This window comes from Bicyclus anynana, chromosome 14, assembly GCF_947172395.1.
Source record: "Bicyclus anynana chromosome 14, ilBicAnyn1.1, whole genome shotgun sequence".
Classification (NCBI taxonomy): domain Eukaryota; kingdom Metazoa; phylum Arthropoda; class Insecta; order Lepidoptera; family Nymphalidae; genus Bicyclus; species Bicyclus anynana.
The window spans coordinates 12597511-12611612 of record NC_069096.1 but is presented as its reverse complement, the minus strand read 5'-3'; the positions used below and the strand labels follow the sequence as shown (position 1 = coordinate 12611612).

At 38.0% G+C, this 14102-nt stretch overlaps 1 protein-coding gene across 6 annotated transcripts in view; it reads left to right on the top strand.

Moving 5' to 3' along the window:
- The window catches only part of LOC112054984 (putative polypeptide N-acetylgalactosaminyltransferase 9), a 214629-nt gene that overhangs the window by 58151 nt on the left and 142376 nt on the right, over positions 1 to 14102 (top strand). For 5 of the 6 annotated variants that reach the window (XM_052885434.1, XM_052885430.1, XM_052885432.1 and 2 more), the window contains exon 2: positions 8493 to 8536. The exons of the other annotated variant lie outside the window; for it this stretch is intronic. The gene's annotated coding sequence lies outside the window, so the exon portion shown is untranslated. The remainder of the gene's footprint in view (positions 1 to 8492; positions 8537 to 14102) is intronic. 6 annotated transcript variants of the gene reach the window in all.

Here is a 14102-nt window from a genome sequence, read left to right as displayed (position 1 = left end):
AGTCAGCCCCCTCTTTCACTTCAAGTTAAAACAATAGTGCATTTAAGGGACTAAAATAATAGAGTACTACTAGATGATTAGGACCATGGATGAGTGACGAACAATGACCATGGATGGAGATCCATGGTGGATTGTACTCAATATAGTGCAACCAATCGCCAAAAGTAAAAAGGCACAAAAGGCGTCGCTCATCGCTGCAACCGTGACCACACTGCCAAGAGTGAACGATTAAGAAGAGAGATGCAGTTGCCAAAACACAAGTAAAAGGTATATGCATTAAAAAATTCTTAAAAGAAAGAAAGAAAAACTCACCACTTCAAAGGCGGACGCAGGACTCAAACCCAGGAACTTTTCATTCGAAAACCACTGTACCAACGACGCAGTTTTGTTACAAGCGATGGTGTTATACTTAAAAATATGTGGCTTATTTGCTTGTTCCGTCAACTGTTACTATAAATTGTCTAGAAACTCATGAAGTACCAGGCCCTCAAGTTTCTAATTAACTAAGTGCTAGAATTCATTTCTGTGATACTTTTTGAGCTCAATTAGTCGCGCTACGAGCTGCCTGGTATGAGCTGTTTGACCCAATTTCGTATATGGCATCGTTTTCAAGTATGTGAATTATATATCCGGGGATTGCGCTTGGTTATCAAATTTTAGTGGATCGCGAGCTTACGGTTCATCGCCTTGATTGAATAGCTGTGATATCTCTATTATGTCTATACAGTGATGTTATCAATTGAGTCTATCAGAGATCAGTCTATAGTAATATTGTACTCGTATGTAGATTTGCCATACGTAGTTAGTTTTGTTGGTTCAATGGTGAGTCTTTGCGGATTTAGATCTTGGTTTGGTCCGAGTCCTGGTTCTATGGAATAGTGAGATTTTATGGAATGGAACTATTCATTCTTGCGAGATATTCTAAGTAGAAATTTGGAGTTAAATCGTTGGTGGCACCCCTATATCTTAGAAAGCTTAGTTTAGATATCGGTAACCAGCACTGGAGCAGGATTGGGGTTTTTAGTTCCAAATTTTCCAAAGTTTAAGGACGAAGGTCTGATCCTACTGTACAGTGACGTGCATAATGTTGTTTACTAGGGTAAGCACTATACGTAATAATTGTACAAAATGGGAAGTTCCCGCTAAAATACAGGTTCGTAATGAGTTCTCAAGGTAGGCTGTACATTTTTGCGTCTCCAAAGTGCACGTCACTGCTGCTATAGGCCATTAACATAAGCTAATGATCATGATGATGACGATGAATATGTTTACTACATTCTTGAATCTGCAGTTATATGAGACGTAAACAAAGATTCACGCATGACCTCGAGCGGTATAAATTACGCTGGTTTTCTAATCTACGTGTGCCGTTTACTTTTACTTTCATTTTTCAAACATGCTCGTGACACTGACGTGGACACTTTTCCAATTTTTGCGGTATGGCCCAATGACTAGATATTTAGCTTGAAACAGTTTTTTTCGTATAGCTAGATAAAACGTTGGTAAAATTCAGGCAATTCGCACATAACTGTTTCTAATTCGCACATGTAAATTGTGGAATGCCGTTCCGGTGTCTGTGTTTTCAACAGACACCGATGAATTTCAAGCCGATTTTCAAAGCGTTTTGCGTATTCCTTTTCTCATACTTGAATGTTCGTCTGGGTATATATTTTCCGATTTTTACAAGTTTGTAAGCTTAAAATAAGAGTAACCAGGTATTTTGTCAAGGAAGTGTGTTACTTTTTAGACTACGCGCATTTACCGCGAGTTTTGTCTTTTAAAAAGCTTTTCAATCCAACCATTTATAGTCTATTATTGAACTTGCTTATTATACTTGTTGCACAATTAATAATCAGTTGTTTTTATTATAAGCTGGAGAATTATTAATTAACGTTCAAAACTTGTCAAACATTCCGTACTGTTTAATTAAATTATTGACTCTAGAAAATATTTGCATATTGTTGTGTAAGGTCACATATTTGGCATACCTCACCCGCGGCGGCGGCTATTGACCTTTAGCTGGGGACACGCGAAACGAAAGCCCATCACACACTTTCACTGGCGACCTTTGGTGCCAGGCGGAACCTGTTAACAGTTGACTATCCGTTTCTAATATTGTCAACTTTTCTATTGTAAAAGTGACCGATTTTTTTGTACAGATTCTGAACAGCTGAAGGACGTTGTGTTTGTGAAACCTTTTATTTTAACGTAAGGAAACTTTAATGAATATTATTCGCCACAGGATCAAGAAGGTTATGTCGAACTTCCACAACCAAAAACTCCAGGGTTTTCCGACTAGTCGCATGATGTCTGAGCCTCGGAAACGTTATTAGCCTGAGTTCTTGAAATCGCATTGGGATCACTAAAAGCGTCAACAACTCAAGGACTTAATTCCGGTGGGCGATAACTTCTGTGCATGGCGACCCTACACCAGAAGGCGTAGTGTATCGACCCTCCTACTATGTGACATTGTATGAGCTTAAGTAATTAGGCCGTGGCTAATTACTGCATTACCGGCAAAGACGTACCGCTAAACGAACTAGTGTTTCGGTACGATGCCGCGTAGAAACCGTCAGAGGGACGGGTAGAATAAAGTTGTGTCTCTTCCAAGTAAGCCCGCTTCCACCTTAGACTGCATCATCTCTTAACTTCAGGTGTGATTGCAGCCAAGTGATAACTTGACAAAGATTAAAAAAATCCACCTTAGGACCGTTGGCTTACGTGCTTGGAAAAAACTCGGAAACTTCCAAACCCTAGGCTTAACTATGATTTTATTGAATATCCTTAAATTCTAGACCTAATGGTCTGTAGCAAAACTCGCTAAACACTGGATTATTGAAGCATTTGTGTGGTTTACCTACATACATCAGATCTGAAAAGGTCATTTAATTAAACCACAGGTGAAGGTATTGTAACCAGGATTTTGTATCATGCTCTAAATAATACAGAACTGCAGAAGGTCATACCTTCGACCGCAAGATATTTGAATTGAAGAGGTACGTCAAGACAGAACTTTATAGTACCTGGTATAGCCTGACTCTAGTAGATGAAGTGCTTTGATAATTGTTTTGTTTTCATTTCTACTTGGTAATATTCATTGCGAAGTTTCATAATATTTCCACCGAAATTTTAATATAGTATAGTTAGGAAGTATAATTCTAGGTAAAAAAAAAACTTTGGTCTTCCATTAAGTTAAGAATATGATTTGTTTTATTTGTGTGCCTACGTACATAATTATAGCGTCACTTGATGCTTTTCATTTATTTTCACCATGACATAACTAATCTATCCTACCAATATTTTAAGGAGGTAAAGTTTGTTGTGTTGTAGGTGATAATTTCTATCTATCTACCGATCTACTGAACCGATTTTGAGAATTCTTTTACCGCAAGAAAGCCACGGTATTTCTGAGTGTCATTGGCTATATATCCCCGTATTCTCACAGGATCTGAAACTACGCGGGGCGTCTACTAATACGTAATAGATCGCTGCAAACACCACCCGCCTGAAAGAAAGTAGCGCGTCAAACCGGCACTTAGCCGCCGTCACTAGTTAACATATTTACGACCCCTCGCTGACCGTAACGTAATAGGCTTACAAAGCAAAACATAGGTGCTTTGGGGACTACACACATTTGTCTGGGCTACTTGTAACTTGGGCTTGACTTGAGCTTGCTCAGGGACTCCTCTATCGTGTACCTTCTTCAGTAGGCACAAGATACGCAGCAAGACGAGAGACAGACTAATAGACATGTCGACCAACAGCGGATAAATCGAAAATACCGTTATCTTTTTTGTTCCGTTGGCACGGAAACTTCAACTCTCAACATACCGTGATGGTAGCACTTTCATAAGTCTTCTGCAAAGACAATTGCCTACCGCGTAGAATAAATCGCCAATATATAAATAATTCAAGTAGTATCGATCAATACCAACTGCGTAACAAAGCGATGTCAGTGATAGTTTCATCAAGTTCTCAAAGTGAGCAAGATTTCTATATTGAAAAAAAAAAGGTTATATTTTCCGACTTGACCGTAATTCGATCGACAAATCCAGGCTTACTGGTGTTATGATATGGACTCAATCCGATCTCACACAGATAAGTGTGAATGGACTCTTGACCGCCGGCCGTTTTTTATCGACGATTTCCACTTGACCCACATTACCTACGTACCCACTGTATCGTGACCCGAAACTATTAGGCACTCTCCACACAGCGCGGTTAATCGCTGATTGGATGTTTTGCTGCCGAGCGCCCTACGTAATAAGTTTGAGTTTATATTTTTTATTTCAAATTTCTAACATAGCAATGTCGGAAATTTCACACAACGCTTAGGAATTTTACTAAATCACTCTATGCACTGTATGCACATAGGAACTAGGTTGCTTTAAATTCGCAGCAGTGTATGTAACTTAAAGCAACCTAGATGTTTTTTAAACAACATTTATAATGAAATAAAATAAAATCAGATAATCTAGTTATAGGAGTTTTAGATAGATTTTATACCATGTTTTTTAAAATCGACAATTTCAAGTCGTTGAGCTGTGTAATCGCTGTACCAAAATCAAATTAATTAAATGTAAGATGAACTATTTATTGGATGTTAGTCTATTTTGCCTAACATAGTAACATGTTTCGTTGAACTTATTAACCTAAACACAACATACAAGTTAATAAAAAAAGAGTTAATCGTTTGCACCCAACCTCAACCTAATTTGCAAACTGAACTTTACAGCAAAAAGCTTATAGTAACTTTGTTTTGGTTAAAGTTGCCATGTCTGTATAGAGCTTTAGATGTTTCACATAAATACCATGCCTTTTATTTATGTCATCAGTAGTTTTTCAGTTGGAATTGGTACTACGCAGTTTCTACAAAAGAAATGAAAATAAGCCGATGGATGATGATGATAGATAACTAGGATTAATCATCATCATCGGCCATTGGTCATACGTATTATTAGTATTATACTCCGTATAGTAAGAGCCGTGATAGCTCAGTGGATATGACCTCTGCCTTCTATTCGGAGTGTGCAGATTCGGATCCGTTCCGGGGCATGCACCACCATCTTTTCAATTATGCATAGCATTTTAAGAAATGAAATATGACGTGTCTCAAACGGTGAAGGAAATACATTGTAAGGAAAACTGCATACCTGAGAATTTTATTAATTATCTAGGTGTGCGAAGTCTGCTAAACTGCATTGTGCCAGCGTGGTGGACTATTAACCTAACCGCTCTCATTCTGAGAGAAGGATTCAATAAATCACAAGTTCTTTTACCTAAATGTTATGAGCTGTTTAGTTTTGGGCGTTCACGGGTTAAACACCCATATTTGACTACCCAAGTGACTTAATAATATACGCACTGCGCCTACCAACGGTAATGTAGGCAATATTTTTTCCGAGTTAGCAATAAATCCCATGAGGCGTGAGATCACGTACATTCCGACGAGCTAGGTACACCCGTTTACATAACGCGAGACAATATTACAAGGTAACATGTGTTTTTGTGTTGGCAACATTTGTTTTCTTTTGAGTGTTTTATTAAGATGGACTACCCTGTATACATTTTGTTAGTCTTCCGGGCAAAGAACTTTTGCCATCCTTATTTCTGAGTCGTCTGAGAAAGTACCTATACTTTCAGCATTCCGGTCTGAAGAGTACGGTTTTCAGTATTACTGCAGGCAGATAAGAGCCTGACATATCCTTCTAGCCTCCTGGTGATGAAAAAGTATCCATGAAGATTTCGCCACGTAAAAACAAGCAAGATTGATTTTTCCATCTGACTGTTAAAGTGCTGTAGGTTCTATAATTAGACCTTAGTGGCGTCATCGGGAGTTTAAATGATGAATCCCAAATGCAGAACGGTTGGTAGTGCAAGGGCAAGTCCAAGGCAAAAGATCCAGAGGCCGATCTCCAACCCGCTGGACGGATTTGGTTAGGGCTGCTACACAATCATCTTTGGCGGAGTGTACTCAAAATGCAGCCAATCGCCAAAAGTGGCGGAGCATTGCACAGAAGGCGTCGCTCATCGCTGCAACCACGACCACTCTGCCAAGAGTGCACGATTAAGAAGAAATGCAGAAACAGATGAGATGGGTGGCTCTAATGTCGTCTCTTCTGAGACGTGGTCATTTGACCTTAGTTTGTCAGTCCGAGCGCTCCTGAGATCGTAAGCCCGGCCAGTTGAAGTTAGATATTCTTCATCTTTGCCAGCGAAGACGCTGTTTTTGTGTTATTTGGGTAGCGTTGTCGGTTGTTACGCTACGTTATGTTGTCAGCTAAATGATCAACAAAGACAAACATGCCGGTGGGACGTTTTGTTTTTTTTTCAACCTATCTTCAAGACTTCGGTGCGTCCCATAATAAATATGCCTGACTTCAAGCAAATAAGGTAGCGATTGTCAGTCAACCAGTTAATTAAAATCGCATTTCGAATTATGATTGATTTTAATCATATTCGAAATTAATTAAATTTTGTATCGAAGGTGTTTATAGCAATGCGCATATAACCGGGCATCATATTATTATTAATTATATTAATGTATTCCCATTTGCCGCGGTGAATTATGAGATGATTCCCGATACTTAATTATTAAATTCGATAAGCGATATTAATTTGTAAACTTAATTGATACAATACACATTATTCACGGCGGAGTTGCAGTTGGATTGCGCTAGTCGGAATTGGTCATTAAAATTTATAACAACACTTGCCGACAAAGGCTAGGTACGTAATAGGTGTAGCTTCTACGTGCAATATATCTGGGCCTGTATTAGCCATGTGGCTAAACGATTCTCTTTATACAAACGCTAACGCTTCGATTTTTTTATCTAGCACTTCCAACAATTAATTGTCGTTGTATTTTAATTAATATACATAAAATATCAACAAATATAAACCTAAAAATTACACTAGTTAATAAATTACTTTCCGCATGAATGCGTAGGTTCGAATCCGGTTCGGGGCAGGCACCTCTAACTTTTCAGATAAGTGAATTTTAAAAAATTAACTATCACGTGTCTTAAACGGTGAAGGAAAAACATAGTGAGGAAACTTGCATACCTAAGAATTTTCTTAATTCTGTACTTGTGTGAAGTCTGCCAAATTCGCATTTGGCCAGCGTGGTGGACTAAAGCCATTATTCTGAGAGGAGACTCGTGCTCAACAGTGAGTTAAGCCTGGTTTGTTCATGATGATGATGAATGCGTTTTGTTATCTGTAATCTGTGAGTTTATTCCAAGCTGATAAATAGACGCGACGGAGTAACGTAAATATATTTGAGTCTTTTAATAAAGGATTAAAGGAATAAGTAATAATATTTAAACAACACACAAGTGTCTTCAGTAATTTACGTTTTCATTGCACTTTATAGTTCTGTATCCACTTTGTTCGTTGGAATTACAGAGAGCGATTATTTTCGGTGGAATTTCGAAATGCTCTGCGGCTTTAGGCATTCCGCAAGAGTAAATTTTGTGAAAATATCTCCCGAGTTGATTTTCTACAAGTGAAATTAGGAGTGCTGCAAAAGTGGCAGTAAAGTTTTAGTCTCCGACCGAATGTTTCATTAAAATGAGCTGAAATATCAAATTCTTTTTTAATTGTTTTCTTAATATATTTTTCAGTTGGATTAATTATGTTTGAAAGCTTAAAAGGAATGAAAATTCTTCGACTGAGTTACAGTTAGAACGAATTTTTGATTTTTTTCATTTGTTTTTAGTTTGCTTGTAATCTTTGATACTTAAATATGATGTGTACCTAATCAGCGACAGATCAACATAATCTGTCAATTGATTGCCCACTACTGGGTTAGGGCTCTATCCTTGTAGGAGAGGGGATTTGGGGTTTAAACCCAACATATTACTTCAAGGTGGTTTAGTTAGTCTGAGGTAGATGTTCACTTAACCACATCGTAAGTATCGGGGGCATAGCATTTAACGGATTTTTTATTTTTCGGTAGATTCGTACGATCCGTAAGATGCTGATCAGTGGACGCACTTGTAAGAATATTAGGATCCGTTTGATGCGATACAACTGATACTTGCGATGTGGATCTGTGGACGCCTGCCATTTTAATAATATCACCCCATATTGTAAGACTCCACGTTTGATCACTTTTTAATGATAATAAATGAGAACGTGATAGCCAAGTGGTATGACCTCTGCCTCCGATTCCGGAGGGTGTGGGTTGGAATCCCGTCCGGGGCATGCACGTCCAACATTTAAATTGTGTGCATTTTAAGAAATTAAATATCACGTGTCTCAGACGGTGAAGGAAAAACATCGTTAGGAAACCTGCACACCTGAGAATTTTCTTAATTCTCTGCGTGTGTGAAGTCTGCCAATCCGCATTGGCCCAGCGTGGTGGACTATTGGCGTGGTGGTAGGCCCACCAACTTCCATCCATGCAGGAGTTGTACTCAGGACCTCTGAAGCCACATCGATTGTAGGATGATGAGACAGTAATACAAATGATGTTTTTTTTTTTTCAGGTGTAAAGGTGGTGAATCGTTGACAACGCAGTTTTACGGAAAAGGTAAGATAAATAAGTATTTAATGACAGATTTTTTTCGAAATATCATCATCGTTAACAGTTTATTTTTATGGCACTAAGTAGGTACATGGAAGGGCCAACCTTTTTAACAGACTTCAAAAAAATGAGGAGGTCTCAGTTCGACGTGTACCTATGTTTATTTTTGTTGAATGTTTGTTACCCACATAACTCCCTCAAATCCTCATTTATGAACTAATTAAAAAACTTTTTTTATAAAAGTGTGGATATGGAGCTTAAGCTCGCCAACCTGCTACAATGCGTGTTGGCGGCCTTAGGGTGATGTTAATCGATTTTTTACGATTGTTATCAGATGATAATGATAAAGACCTGCTCACCATTGGTAAAAATATATATATTTTTTATTTCATATCCACGAGACATGGCCTGCGGTGTCTCGGATGGCCCTTGACACGATTTCCACGTCCGAAGAGACACTTACTTACATTGTCAGTTATTCTTTCTCTTAGGATTAGTGTTGTTTTTTCTTGGCAAGTGTTTCATTTAACATTACTTGTGTCTTTTTCAAGATCGGTTTGTGCAACCCGCTGGTAAAAAAGCTCGGTATCCTAAATAAGGTGAAGCGCTACTTCACGCCGGAACAGTTTCTTACTCTTTACCAAGCTCAGGTTCGTTCGTGCATGGAGTATTGCTCCCATTTATGGGATGGATCAACCAAATACCAGCTTGCTGCTCTGGACTCGGTGGATCGCCGAGCTAGAATGCTCATTGGTAACGAGGCACTAATTAATGCGAAATTGCAATCATTGGAGCATCGCCGAAAGTTGCCTGTCTGTCGGTGTCTGTGTTTTACAGGATTTATTTCGAAGAGTGCGCTCAGGAACCTTTCGATCTAGTTCCCTCTTCACCTTTTTACCACAGAACTGCCAGGCATCGCAGAGGTCTGCATCTATACGTAGTTGATGTCCCCTGGACGCGTACGAAGCGTTTCGGTTCTTCGTTTCTTATACGACTCTTGGGTTCAAGTCTCGAGTCGGGCTGTGAGATACTAAGCTTTTCGTTCTTATCGTTCTCAGCCCGTAGTTTTTTTTTATTAATTACAAGTCAGCCTTGGACTACAATCTCACCTGATGGTAAGTGGTGATGCAATCTATATTGGAAGCGGACAGTTGGTGATGTTGCCTTGTGTATCGGAGAGAACGGTCATCTATCGGTCCCAATCAGTAGCATTAATATTTGATCGTTAAAAAAATATTATCACCCTAAGCCCGCCAACCTGCATAGGAGCAGCGAGGTGGGTCAAAGCTCCATATCCCCTCTCCTATAAGAAAGAAGACTTCGTCGTGAGCCGTTGAAATAATCTGAATGAGTGACAAAATCAGCGTATTATGCGATATCTTCATCATCATCATCATATCAGCCGATGGACGTCCACTGCAGGACACAGGCCTTATGTAAGGACTTCCAAACGTCACGATATTGAGCCACCTGCATCCAGCGAATCCCTGCGACTCGCTTGATGTCGTCAGTCCACCTGGTGAGGGGTCGGCCAACACTGCGCTTACTAGTGCGAGGTCGCCATTCCAGCACTTTGGGACCCCAACGTCTTATGAAGCCCATAGTTAGCGACCAAGTCTCGGAACCATAGGTCATCACTGGCAACACGCACTATCTTGCGCACTATTATGCGATATCTTACTTGATATTAACTCGATACCACAACGTTTTTCCTCGAATGGGCAGATAAACGGACAGACAGACAGACTGGCAACAAAGTGATTAAGTGTTCCGTTTTTTTTTTTCTTTCAAGATACAGAACCCTAATAAATCAGGTGTTCTGTATTGTGATCGATGGCCCAGTAGTCTTTAGCGTCTATAACCCCTTTGTCTTTGAAATACTTAATATGCTATGTATAAAGCGGTTATGAACTAGTATAAGTCGTATTCCTGGTGAAAGGTGTTATATAACCGTTTGTGTAACGGCGCATCTGACCGTAAGCGAAATGAAGATTCGCATTAAGGGTGTCTTCTCACTGTACAACTGTTTCACAATTCGACAACGTGAGTCTCGAATTCACCTCCATCTCTCTCTTTCAAACACGATACTATCGATAGAGAGACAGTCAGTTTTGTTTTTGGTTATGAGAACTACAGTTACAGAATAGCGCTACTGTTCTTAAATGTGTTTACGATACCAGATGTTCTAGCAACTTTGAAGTATTAGAGCTTGTTCAAGTTTCCTTCCAATAGTAACTTCTGAGTATTAGCGCCGTTCACTTCCAAGTTGTTCGTTGTCTCGCTTGCTCCCTCGAAGCGCTTTGTTGGCCACTTTTTTTTTAATTCATTCACTACTGTGACTATTAACTATTTTAAATCGACTTAAAAAAAGAGGAGGCTACAACAGTGTGGCAATTTTTTTTTTCAATATTTATATATTTTAAAGCAATAGTTGTTTAAAAAAACGTATTTAATTTTTTCAAGTTAAAGACAAAAAAAATATTTAACATTTGTGTTCTGAAGAAGTACAGTGTGGCATGTTTTGTCACGCACCGTCTGCAGTTACCCTAATTACCTATGTGGGTATATTATTATCACCTTTTATGTCACTTACGAAGACAGCGTGCAGTCATAAGAGGTAACATGTGATAACAATCACGAATCTCGTCAATTTTTGTTTTGATAAGTATTAGGTAAGTACATAATTGTCCATTGTCTCAATAGGGTTGTCGCTTCAATGACGATGACACACGAAAAATATTTTTTGTGTCGGTCTGTAACGTTGGTCTAGGGCTGCTACCACTTATTTAAACGAGTGTGATTTGGATTTGGGTGACCGGACGGTGTTAGAAAGCGCTCACCGTACGGTCGGTTGCAGTATTCCGGTGGCGGTCGATCTCTTGTATAGGCATTTTAACGTTGCCCTGCCTATTAATCTATAATATAGCGATATACGTAGCGCAGAATCAAAGCCAGTTTGTCAAGAGGAGCGATTGTAACTTGCGAATGAGATACCCCAATAGACTTGTAATATCACCGACTAAAAAAAGCGTCGAAGACAGTAACAGGGATGGGTCCAGAAGTTTTCAATAGGATTCCACAAAATATAAAAAAATTAACAAATATACTTTTTATACTTTTAAAAATAAATTGAAAGCTTGGCTTGTCGAGAAGACTTTCTATAGCTACAACAAATTTCTAGAAAATAAACTTTTGTGACATTTATTTTGTTATATATTGTTAGTAAGTACTGTAATGTATAATGATTTTAAAAATATTTTTATAATTTATTGATATAAACAATTTATAATTAAGTATAATAATAATGATTTTGTGACAAGTAATATGTATAATTATGAATAAAATATGACTATGACTATGACTAGAAAGAATCTCTCTCTGATTCAAGCAAATTCAAGCAAAATGTAACTAAAATAATACAGAGTACACTTCTCTGTATTATTTTAGTTACATTTTCAATTGATTTGTTGATTAAATTGTTCTTCGACATTGGTGTTCTCATTTTTAAAACCACACTCCTGAATCTCCTAAGACTATTGTAGTGTTTGTGTACTAAATAGAAGACTACAATACTACATACACTAGTTCATTTCTACACTGGTATGGCAAGCACACCGCACACGACCAACCCGGTCAAGCGCCGGTGACAGACTGTCCCATTGCCCCCACTACCAATGTACATGGGATTGTGTATGTAGTATTGTAGGTATCTATTTAGTATACACAAACACTACAACTATGATATAAATGAAATTGAATAGGCCTACAAAAACTCAGAGCACTTAGTTTGGCGCAGTCGAGCACTATGAAGGAGTGAAAAACTTTTCCATCCACAGTAAAGGCTCGCACCAACATTTCGTACCTAGTGCAAACGTATCGTGATTCGTGACCCGGATGTTGAAGCACCAGGAGGTTGTGTGTAAAGGTCGCGCGATGCATCACACCGGAGCTACGCGGCTACGTGATGTAATTCTTTTGTTAAAGGATCCTAATAAATTGTGCCTGCGAAATGTTCCCTCGATGATATTGAATGAATCGGTTATGACCCGCGTTTTGTTATATGTTATGAGGGTTCCATAGTTTTATTTGAGCAATTGATTATTTTTTTTTATTATTGGCTTTAAGGCTTGTCAAGAGTTCCTCGAGTACGGATGGTAATAATATTCATTATAAAAATTTAATTAAAAGGTGGTAGGTACTTGTACGCAGTTGTTGCAACAGTGATGGTAAAAATAAGAGGGCAAATGTTGACTTGAGTTCTGTTCTTTGTTAGGCAGCCTGAACACCGTCACGCTGCCTAGCGTTAGTGATTTTGTGCAATGTTTTGTGTTGAAGGTAATTATTAATCATAAATTGTTTAATTTAGGCATGGTGAATACGTTGGGTAGGGGAGGTGAGTATTAATACATTTTGAAAGGGTCCTTTAAACTTACACCCAAGGTCCTTACATCCTGAGACCTGCTCGAGTTGTTTCCTTTACCACTAAATGATGTTACAATCACTATTGCTAAACGCTAACGCTTCCAAAATTAAAAAATGTATAGAAATGACATTTGCTATCGAAAAGTCACTTGATCGATTTTTCGATCGGATCTTACTCATACTTATACATTTTGTTAGTTTTCGAAGCGTTAGCGTTCGTAGAAAGAGAATCGATGTGCCACTTAGCTAGAGTCCCATTGTGATATTAGGTATATAGTTGAAAATACTCGTGTTTATATGTATTGTGTTTATAAATATGGATACATTCTTGGATACGCAAATGGGATACTTTTCCAATCCCAGAAATCAAAGTTTCTATAGTTGGAGGGTAATGGGAATATTGGTCATAATAAAAAAAATATGGCAAATATATAGTTTTATAAAAAAATCTATTATATCATCATATACTAGACTAATATAACATATATATAATCATATATTAGAATATGTACACTAAAATATGTGACTTTATGTATTTCTAAATTAATTTCCTTTCGGTTATAAACCTACGCATACCATTTGCTTTAGAATAGGTGTGCGCGCTAAATACAACCTATAAAATTAGACCTTTGTCATTGCAAAAGGTTGAAGCCTTTTTTCGGTGACAAACAATTTAACATTATCAATAAATTGATCTCCCACACCGACATAATGTTCAATATTTATTATATATTGTGAAATATCTATCGCAACCTCGATCTACATAGTTCGACCGAACTAGATAAACATGCATTTAAATAACAAATGCAAAACTGGCATTCGATGATGATACCCGTCAGTATAAAATATGTTTAAATTTTTAGAAATAAATACAATTTTTATAGTGTCTGTATGTAATTTTATATTATTAGGGATATTATGAGTAGATGCGTTTTGTATTAATTGTAACAGAAAAACGTCAGTTCAACGTCAAATGCAACTTTGCGGAACCCTAAAAAGTGATGTAAAACAAAAGTGAAATTATTGGAAAGTATACTAACCGCCATTATGTCAAATGTGGTTTCTGCGCTTCAATGGGTTCTAATATTTTCTAATCTACGCTAATATCATAAAGAGGTAAAGTTTGTGGTACTGTTAGGGTGTAATTAAT